Source organism: Leptonychotes weddellii, chromosome 10 (genome assembly GCF_054177405.1).
Source record: "Leptonychotes weddellii isolate Sample4059 chromosome 10, ASM5417740v2, whole genome shotgun sequence".
In the NCBI taxonomy this organism is placed as follows: domain Eukaryota; kingdom Metazoa; phylum Chordata; class Mammalia; order Carnivora; family Phocidae; genus Leptonychotes; species Leptonychotes weddellii.
The window spans coordinates 59,356,764-59,367,710 of NC_138378.1; the positions used below are offsets into that span (position 1 = coordinate 59,356,764).

Consider the following 10,947-nt stretch of genomic DNA (forward strand, 5'->3'; position numbering starts at 1 on the left):
TTTTTTTTTTTTTAAAGATTTTATTTATTTATTTGAGAGAGAGAATGAGACAGAGAGAGAGCATGAGAGGGGGGGAAGGATCAGAGGGAGAAGCAGACTCCCTGCCAAGCAGGGAGCCCGATGCGGGACTCGATCCCGGGACTCCAGGATCATGACCTGAGCCGAAGGCAGTTGCTTAACCAACTGAGCCACCCAGGAGCCCCCCTTTTCTCTCTTTTTTTTTAAAGATTTTATTTATTTATTTGTGTGAGAGAGAATGAAGAGAGCACATGAGAGGGGGGAGGGTCAGAGGGAGAAGCAGACTCCCTGCCGAGCAGGGAGCCCGATGCGGAACTCGATCCAGGGACTCCAGGATCATGACCTGAGCCGAAGGCAGTCGCTTAACCAACTGAGCCACCCAGGCGCCCCCCCCTTCTCTTTTAAGGGAAACAAATCTAAGGTCATCTTCCTTGGCTTTGTAGAGTATTTGTCTACCAACCAGCAGTTTTGTTTCCCTTTTCCACCCTCATCTTTTATCTTAACCACCTGGTTGTCCTGCCCTCCCCTCCACCCCAGTCTGACACTGGGGTATGTGAGTTTCCCACTCAGACTTTAAAAGAGTACTCCTGAAGATTCCAGGCTTGGATGTATGTTTTCCCACACTATTCTTTCTGTTGAGAACAGCAGAGTATCAAGGTTAAGAACACATTGTTTGGAGCCAGTCTGCATGGATTCAAATCCTGAGTCTACCACATACATACAAGTGTTACCTCTGACAATTACTAACTCCCTCTGGATCACACTTTATGAAAGGGTGACAATAATAGTGCCTTCCTCTCCAGACTGTTATGAACATTAGCAAATGATAAGAACAATGCCAGGCACACAACACTGTGAACTCTTTGGCATTATGATGATGATGCTTAGAAAAGAAACACATCCACTCCTGTATCTTCATTTATTTATTTATTTTAAAGATTTATTTACTTATTTTAGAGAGAGAAAGAGAACGTGCCCAAGCAGGAGAGGCAGAGGGAGAAGGAGAGACAATCTCAAGCAGACTCCATACTGACCCCGGAGCCCAAGGTGGGGCTCAACCTCATGACCCTGAGAACACCACCTGAGCCAAATCTAGCAGTCTGATGCCTAATAAGCTGCTAAATTCCTTTTGGATATTGTCACCAGATTGTTCTGCTAGGACCTCCACTTAACATGCCCAAAACTGAAATCTTTTTTTTTTTTCTCAGATTATTTGTCTGTCTCTGTTCTGTGTTTTCTACATGATATCACAATCGTTCCATTCACCCAATCTCAAAACCTACTTGTCAACTTAAACTGCTTATTCTTCAATTTCCCTAGCTCATCAGTCTGAGGTTTTTTTTTTTTAAGATTTATTTATTTGACAGTGAGAGACACAGCGAGAGAGGGAATACAAGCAGGGGGAGTGGGAGAGGGAGAAGCAGGCTTCCCGCTGCACAGGGGGAGCCCAATGCGGGGCTCGATCCCAGGACCCTGAGATCATGACCTGAGCTGAAGGCAGACACTTAACCAAGTGAGCCACCCAGGCACCCCCTGTCTGAGTTCTAGCTATCCTTTTCAGATATGCCCCTCATATGTGTCTACTTGATTTTTTCCCCCATTTCTTCTCCACTGCCTGACTCTAGACACTCCTAACTGCTTATTTGAATTACTGCCATAGCCTGTGAACTGGTCTCCCTTCCTCTACTCTCTTGCTCTTTGAACATACCTTCTATGTGAGCAGCAAATCATGTTAAAACCCTATCTGCCCTAATTACTCCCTTGCTCAAATTACATTAAATTTACAACTATTTAATAGTACTTTAAAGCTCATTAGGTAGATTTTCAAGGTGCTTTATGATCTGCCCACTAGCTTTGTCTTCACATTTGTCTTCCATGACAATCAAAGCTTTCTCTGCTCCACTCATGTTCACAGCTCCCAGCTTTCCAACCACACCTAGTTTTCTCATCATGTTTGTTTTGTTTTTGCTGACTAGAATGTATTTCTTCTTTATCAAGATTTAGTTCATCAAATTTTCTTAGTTTACCAAAATTTTGCTCAACATTCAAGACCTAATCCAAATTCTCTTTCTGCATGAAGATTTTCTATTTCCCCTGCTTCATTAAATTAAGCGTTTCTTCCCCTGCTTCATGAGATTGAGCATTTCTTCCCTCTCCAACATGAGGACTTGTTTAGAACTGATAAAAATGGCCATACTATATACTTGAGAACACCTATTATGTACTTTAGACTGGACTAGATAACTTATAATATTATCTACATTACTTATAATATCCCTATAACATAGGTAAATATGATTATCTCAATTTGCATACACTGAATTTGGTGATGAGAGGTTAAACAAGTTAGCCAAATGCATTCCTAGTAACAGGTAGAAACAAAGAGCCATATCAAATATATGTATCTTTCAAATCAGTGCTCATTTCATTATCATTTATTTCAGTATTCTTTGAAGGATCATCTATTAGAAGCACCTTGAGGTGCTTACTAAAATGTAAATTCCTAGTCTGTTAAGGAAGGGATAAAGAAATTGGCATCCTTAATAATTTCCTCAGGTGATTCTCATGCACCGGCAATATTCAAAACAATGCCATAGTTCATAGAACCTCTCTTTTATTACCTTGATTATTGTATGTATTAAATTCAGGGGTGAACTAGTTTCTTGAGGGCAAGAATCATGTCTTATTTCTCTCTGCATCTGCCACAGTTCATAGCACAGTGCCTTATACATAATATATACTCAATAAATTTTAGTTGTATTGCCAATTTCTGTGTTTCATCATAGCAAAAATTATTATGAACCTGTTAACAGTAATATATTTTTTATATGGCAAGCCGTGAATTTTGAAGCTTTGATTTAACATACACACACAGACACATTCACATGTATATTAATTGTAGAACATTTGGAAGGATGCAGAAAAATAGAAGAAAAAGATCACCCATGAATAATGTCTTGTTTCATTTTTACATATTTAAGTATTCCTTCTATGTACATTTCACATCTTTTAGGAAAATTATATATAAGTATATATACATATGTATGTGTGTATATATATATTTCTTTATAAAAGTGAAACCACCAATAATTTCTATCAATTTTTGTCTGATGCAAGATCCAATGCCACTATTTAAGTGTAACTATCTGTATAGTGACTTTTTCTTTGCAAAATTATTTCCAGATTCTAATGGGACTTCCAAATAATAGAAGTACTCTCTCCCTCTTTCAAGAAGAATTATAAAAGTTCAGAAGAGAAACAAACTCATCTTATTTGACTTCTGGAGGGGTTTCACCATTTTGTTTAGTTTTTTTTTTTTATTTAGTTATGAGAGGAAGTCCCATACCACATCTATTAGAAGGGTCCCTCTCAAGTAAACAAAACGCAATACACTGTCCAAATTTTAAGAAAAGAGAGTTCTGGGGCCGCCTGGGTGGCTCAGTTGGTTAGGCGACTGCCTTCGGCTCGGGTCATGATCCTGGAGTCCCGGGATCGAGTCCCGCATCGGGCTCCCTGCTCGGCGGGGAGTCTGCTTCTCCCCCTGACTCTCCTCCCTCTCATGCTCTCTGTCTCTCATTCTGTCTCAAATAAATAAATAAAAATCTTTAAAAAAAAAAAAAAGAAAAGAGAGTTCTGTGAAGTTTTTCAGTAGAGAAAAAAATTGCAACTCTGCCCCCTGATGCTCATATACTTTTGAGGCTCACTGTTTTCAGCTGATATAGACAATGCTAATTCCAAAGGGATACGTAATATGCTTTACCTTTGAAACTTTAACACAAGAATGAAATTTATTTTTCCCCAATTTTCTTCTCATATCTAGGAGAAATTCTATCTACTGAAGGTTAAAAGGCACATTATATTAAGAATCACAAATAGGGAGTCCTTAAGCAAAAGATGGCAGATTCAGTAACTCATTATCTCTTCCCTTTCTAAGTAGTCCATTTTAAGAACAGTAAAAGAATTAAGGCATAAAACCAAAAAAACAAAAGTAATAGAAAAGATGGTAGCAAAATCTTTTTGGAAATGATACAACATAAAGACAAGTGGCAATTGACTCAGTAAATGCTAAGAGCCAACACCCAGGGAAGCAATAAGAAAAATTAAGAGGTGGCACAAATTGCGCTAAAGGTCAGAGAAAGTTCACTTCGAGTACTTCTTCAAGCAGGAAAAAAGGTGAGCCTGAAAATAAGTGGATTGGTCAGTCTAAGATTGACCCCCAAATCTTTTCCAAGAGTCCACATAACAGAGTAAAAACATGACCCCAACCTCAACCTAAGACTAGAGGAATACGCTCTCAAAAAGAGAATACTAATTGGACTTAGGTTTCAACACCATACACAAAAATAAACTCGAAATAGACAACAACCCAAAAATAAGACCTAAAGCCATAAAATTCTTAGAAGACATGGGGCTAAATATTCATGACCCTGGATTTGCCAATTGGTTCTTAGCTTGATCCCAAAAGCATGAGCAAAAAAGAAATACATAAATTGGACTTTTTGAAATTAAAAACTTTTGTGCAAAGGACTTTATGAAGAAATGGAAAAGACAACCTACAAATTAGGTGAAAATATCTTCAAATCATATATCTGATAAGGATTTAGTATCCAGTATATACAATGTACTCTTTAAATTTAGAAACAAGGGGCACCTGGGTGGCTCAGTTGATTAAGCATCTGACTTTGGCTCCAGTTGTGATCTCAGGGTCCTGATCTTTGATCAGTCAAACCCCCTATATGGAGCCCCGCATGGGGCTCCCTGCTCTGGGGAGTCTACTTCTCCCTCTCTCTCTGCCTCCGCCCCTCCTCATTCTCTCTCATATCAGTGGATGAAATCTTTAAAAATAATTAATTTAGCAACAAAATACAAACCACCTAATTAAAAAATGGACAAAAGACTTAAACATTTCTCCAAAGAAAATATACAAATGGCCAATGAGCAAATAAAAAATGCTGAATATTATTAGTCATTGAAGAAATGCAAATTAAAAGCACAACAGATATTACTTCGCAGCACCTACTAGGAAGGCTGGGTTGGAGGGGGGGATGGAGGAGGGACAAGAAAAGAATTCAGGTTTTGGCAAAGATGTTGAAAATTGGAAACCTCATATATTGCTAGGGGGAATGTAAAATGGTTCAGTCACCATGGAAAAATTTTGCTCACAAGGTTAAAAAGAGTTGCCATATGAGCAGCTATTCCACTCCTCAATATATATTCCTAAATATATTTTTAGGTATATACCCAAACTATTTTAAAACAAATACATGTGAATTTTTTAAATTTTTTTTAAAGATTTTATTTATTTGACAGAGAGAGACACAGCGAGAACAGGAACACAAGCAGGGGGAGTGGGAGAGGGAGAAGAGGCTTCCCGCCGAGCAGGGAGCCCGATATGGGGCTCGATCCCAGGACCCTGGGATCATGACCTGAGCCGAAAGCAGACGCTTAACGACTGAGCCACCCAGGCGCCCCATGTATGTGAATTTTTAATGTAGTGCTATTCACAAAGGTAAAAGGTGAAAACAACCCAAATGCCCATCATTTGATACATGGGTCAGCAAATTTGGGGGAGAGATATATATGCATGTATAAATATTATTCATCCATAAAGGATGAAATGCTGATAATGGTATAATGTGGATGAATCTTCAAAACATTACGGGAAGTGAAATAAGCCAGACAGAAAAAGTCACTTACTGTATGATTTTATTTCTAGAAAATACCTGTAATAGTTAAATCCATAGAGACAGAAAGCAGATCGGTGGTTGCCACAGACTGGAACAAACGGGAAATGGGGAGTAACTGCTTCATGGGTTTGGAATTTCCTTTTTGCACTGATGGAAATGTTTTGCAACTACATAGAGGTGGCAATCATACCACACTGTAGATGTACTAAATGCCAATGAACTGTCAACTCTAAAATAGTTAATTTTATCTCAGTGAATTTCACCTCAATACATTTTAAGAATTATTATTTTAAGATTTTATTTATTTGACACGCAGAGAGCGAGAGAGCACAAGCAGGGCGAGCAGCAGGCAGAGGGAGAAGCAGGCTCCTGGCTGAGCAGGGAGCCCGATGTGGGGCTCGATCCCAGGACCCTGAGATCATGACCTGAGCCAAAGGCAGATGCTTAATTGAGCCACCTGGGTGCCCCTTAAGAATTCTTTTTAAAGAATAATAGAGGATTCTTGGACAGGGGACACCAGGAACAATTGTGGTTTGCTATACCACTGTGAAAATAGACGAATTAAGTAAATTTACATGTTAAATGAAATCCTCATCTCTCTTTCCAAATTTGGTTCCTCCAGAATTCTGCAAACTATTTTTAAAACTTCAAGGATGAACATAAAAGATACTTTTGTGTGTGAGAAACCTAACTAGCCCTAAAGAAAAGACATAAAGATACACAAAACACATAAGCCAACTTATGCAGCCAGATCATCCTCCAGCAAAGACCTAAGTTGATGGCATTCACAGGCAGGTAACTTGTAATCATCTCTATAGGGCCTTACTCTTAAATCTGAGTCAGTAGCACTGGATAGCCTTTCACATGAAAAACAGCAATCAAAACACAGAAAGGAAAAAAAAAGCAACTTACACCAGGGAGGGAACGCAAGACAAGACATCTCATGAAAGAGAGAGTATCAAAAGAATTAAGAATAGGGTGATTTAATAAAAGGAAGAACAATCAACAGTGATACTGACACAATTTTGGAAACAAAACATGTGACAGGATAAAATTCTCAACAGAAGTGTGGGACATTAAGTTTGAATAAAATTCCAAGCAAACAGGTAAAATTAAAAAGAACTAGAAAAGATAAATCATCTGAGAAGAATTCAAAACTGAAGTGAGAAAAAGGAGGGGAATAATCAAGTACCCATTTAACAATACTTATATTTCAGAACTGAATTCCTCTCCTTTGATTTTCTTGTATGACCTTTCCAGTCAGGATTTCCCACCATTCTGTCAAAGCAGCTTCTTTTAAAGTCACCCATCATCTCCAAGTTGCCGTAGTCAATGTCCAATTCTCAGTCTTCATCTCCCTGGACCTCTTTGCATCATTTGACACAGTGGCTTATTCCTTCCCTCCTGAAATTCTTTCATCATTGGAAGTCCAGGAAACAACTCTCTAGGTCCTCCCAACACCTGACTGAGGAGCTCCACCTTAGTCTGTTTCGCTAATGCTGTATTCCTCGGACCACACCTGGGCTGCTCCATGAAACTCTTCCTTACTGATACTCCCTTCAATGTTTCATTCAATCCAAAGGCTCTAAATAGCATTTCCAGGCTGATGATTTTCAAACTCACGGCCTTAATCCAGAACTCTTCCCTGAATTACATCCTCCCAGATCTAATTAGCTACTTAACCTCTCCGCTTAGCTATCAAAGAAAAATGTCCAACTTGGACGTTCTAAAACCGAATTTATTATGTTCAGCCTTCAAACCTGTTCCTTCTCCAGGCTTCCCTATCTCACTAAAGGGCAGTAGCATTCTTTCAGTTACTTCAGCCAAAATTCTTGCTATTATCCATTTTCCCTCACATTTAAGATCCAATTCATTGGCACTTCACATGAGATCTCCCTTTAGAAGATGTCCAGAATCTAGCCATTTATCTTCTACTCCAGCTGTATCCACTATGGTTCAAACTACAATATTTCTCACCTGAATTATCATAGTAGCCCCTTGTCTTGTCCCATTCCTAACAGTCTTGTTGCCCTACATTATATCCTCTACAAAAAAAATCTAGGGAAACCTTTAAAATATAAGCCAAACTGCACAATTCCTGTAAAAAAAATCTCCAGTTGACTAATAATACACCATATGTTAATTAAATTGCATTTAAATTTTAAAAAAAATCTCCAGTTGATTTGCATCTCACTCAATAAAAGCCAATGGCCTTACAAGGATTTGTAAGACACCACATAATCTCTATTTGTACTGCTCTGTTCCTTGTCAAATCTACTGTATCACACTATCTTTCTTGAAGTCCCTCAAATATGTCCAGTGTATATATCCCTTAGCATCTTTACTCTTGCTTTCTTACTTCTTTCATATACTTTCTTAAATGATATTTCATCAGGGAGACCTTCACTAACTATGCTATTTTTTAAAAATGATTTATTGTCTTATTTAAATGATTTATACAGATAAAATTTGAGTAATGTTTTAATTTACCAAGGAGAATCCCTGAATCCCATCACCCATAAAAATTACTAAATAATCAGTTTTTGGGGCAACTGTTTTTGGAAATAAAGATATATGTATTTAGGATGACTAGAATGCTATTGCTGATGAAAGGTTTTATTTTACTTTAATAATGGGAAAATGAAATGAAGCTGAATAAACTGTTCAACATGGGATAGATGTTTCTCATAATAGCTAGTATTTTTCAGAGTACTATAAAAGATTTAAGAGAAATTTTCAGAATCATTACAAAGGTGAAGTCTTTTAGATAAGATACTGATAGGAAAAAGTATTTACAAATGATATCTGATAAGGGGCCAATATCAGAAATATATTTAAAAAAATCTTATACAACACCAAAACCCCCAAATAATCCAATTAAAAAATGGGTAAAAAACATGAATACACATTTTTGCAAAGACAGCCAGCAGACCCACAAAAAGATACTCAATCATCTGAAAAGATGCTCATCACTAGGGAAATGCAAATCAAAACCACAATGAGCTACCACCCGACATGCACCAAAACAAACAAAAAAAACAGAAGTAGTAACAAATGTTGGCAAGTATGTGGAGAAAAGAGAACACTTACACACTGTTGGTAAGAATGTAAAGTGGTGCAGCCACTGTGAAAAACAGCATGGAGATTCTTCAAAAAATTAAAAAATAGAAATACCATATGATCCGGTAATTCCATTACTAGGTATTTATACAAATAAAACAAAAACACTAATTTGAAAGATATATGCAGCCCTATGTTTACTGCAACATTATTTACAATAGCCAAGATATGGAAGCAACCCATGTCCATCCATCCATAGATGAATGAATAAATAAGATGTGGTATGTACATATATACAGAATATTACTCAGCCATAAAAAAGCAGTTTTCCCATTTGCAACAATATGGATGGCTCTAGAGAGTGTAATGCCAAGTGAAATAAGACAGACAAATACCATATGATTTCACTCTTGAGTTTAGTAAACAAAGTACACAAAGAAAAAAGAGACAAAAACAGACCCTTAAATACAGAGAATCAGCAATTGCCAGAAGGAGATGAATGGGGAGATGGGTGACTAGGGTCAAGGAGAGTAAGAGTTCACTTGTCATAATGAGCAAGGAGTAATGTATACAATAGTTGAATTATATTATACACCTGAAACTAACTTAACATGGTATATTAATTATACTTCCATAAAAAATGTTTTTGGTATGTTTCAAATTGAGATCTCAATTTAGTTCTTGCTCTAATGATATAATTGTATCACTTATTTTAGTACTTTTATCTACCAAGTTTTATGAATTATATTATTGATTTTATATTATCGAGTGTATAACATTTACATTCCATTCTATAACCATAGTTCTCATGGCTCTTTCGTTTTAACTCAATGTTTAAATAGATTCAATGCTGACTACCAGTTACCCAGCTTACCATTCTGGACTTTTAAATTTCTATCCATGTTTTAATGGGTTGGATTTCCTTTTTTGTTTCAAGAAGGAAACATGGATGGTCTATTGCCTGGGTTCTTTTATGTTTGAGGAGGTTTCTCTGTTGATGTTGTCTTTGAGCTATATCTTCGGGGAGTATATGTTTTGGATCACACTTTTTCATTTACTAAAGAGATGCTTCTCTGTTATATTCCACCACTCAATGTCGTGATGGATTCCTCTGAAGTCAGCTTAGCCCCTCCTTGCTTTTTACTTTTAATGCTTCCATCCACCTAGATGACTGAAAGTCATCTATTCATGACAACAAAGGTATACATTAATGTCAATTATTTTGCATCACTTTTCCTGTATTAGACTACATCCTTTCAATACTGAATGCTCAACTTGTTTTATTTTAGGGAAATTTTAGATCGTATTTTTCAAGTATAGTTTTGTTCTATCCATTGGATTTCTACTCCATAGACACAACTAGTCTCATGTTAGATTCTCATGTTAGATTTTTACTGGTTATCTTTCACATCTGTTACATTCTTTCCTATTTCTTCATTTACTGGTTATTTTCCTCAACATTCTTTATGATTACCTGAAATCTTTCATATATACTATTAATACTATTTCAGATCTATTCTGTTTTGTTTTCAGCTTATTAGTTTGCCTTGTCAATTGGCTTTCTTACCTCTGCAATTTCCTTTGTAATCTCATTCTTAAGTGTCTCATTTTGACAAATTAGTATTTTTACTCACTTGTTCAACATCATAGAGCACTTGTAAAGTAATACCTTGCATGTCTTGGGTGTATGTTATTTCAAATTGTGTTCTTTTCCTGGATGGATTGTATTGACTATGTTTTTATCCTTTCTTCCCATGCAGAAACTACCATCTACCACTTCACAATATTCTCTTCTTCCTAAAATAATGTCAGTCTAATTTTAGGTACATGGAAACTTGGATTAAAGGAATTTTTCCATCCTCCACTGGAGTTAGGTATGGTTATGAGGTTATGTTCTGGCCACCTTAACATAATTAGAAATGTCTCTAACTTATGTAAAGTGACCTGTAAGAGGTGGAATATGCCTTGTTTTTTCCTTCCTTCCCTTTTCCTGAGTAAAATATAGATACAAGGCTGAAAATTGAATGGTCATTTTGGAGCTGTAACCACATGTTGAAGCCTCAATCTCTGATTCTACTGTTCACAGCTCTAAAAAATCTGAACATCTATGTACAGACTTTCAGCATGACCAATGAATTATTAAAAAATCTTGTTTCACTTAGTATAATACTCTCTAGCTCCA

The 10,947-nt window shown here is 36.8% G+C and overlaps 1 pseudogene; it reads right to left on the minus strand.

The window, feature by feature from the left end:
* LOC115942014 (large ribosomal subunit protein mL46 pseudogene) overlaps positions 1 to 1,970 on the minus strand; it is a 5,200-nt pseudogene extending 3,230 nt beyond the window's left edge.
* Between the last annotated feature and the right edge of the window lie 8,977 nt (positions 1,971 to 10,947).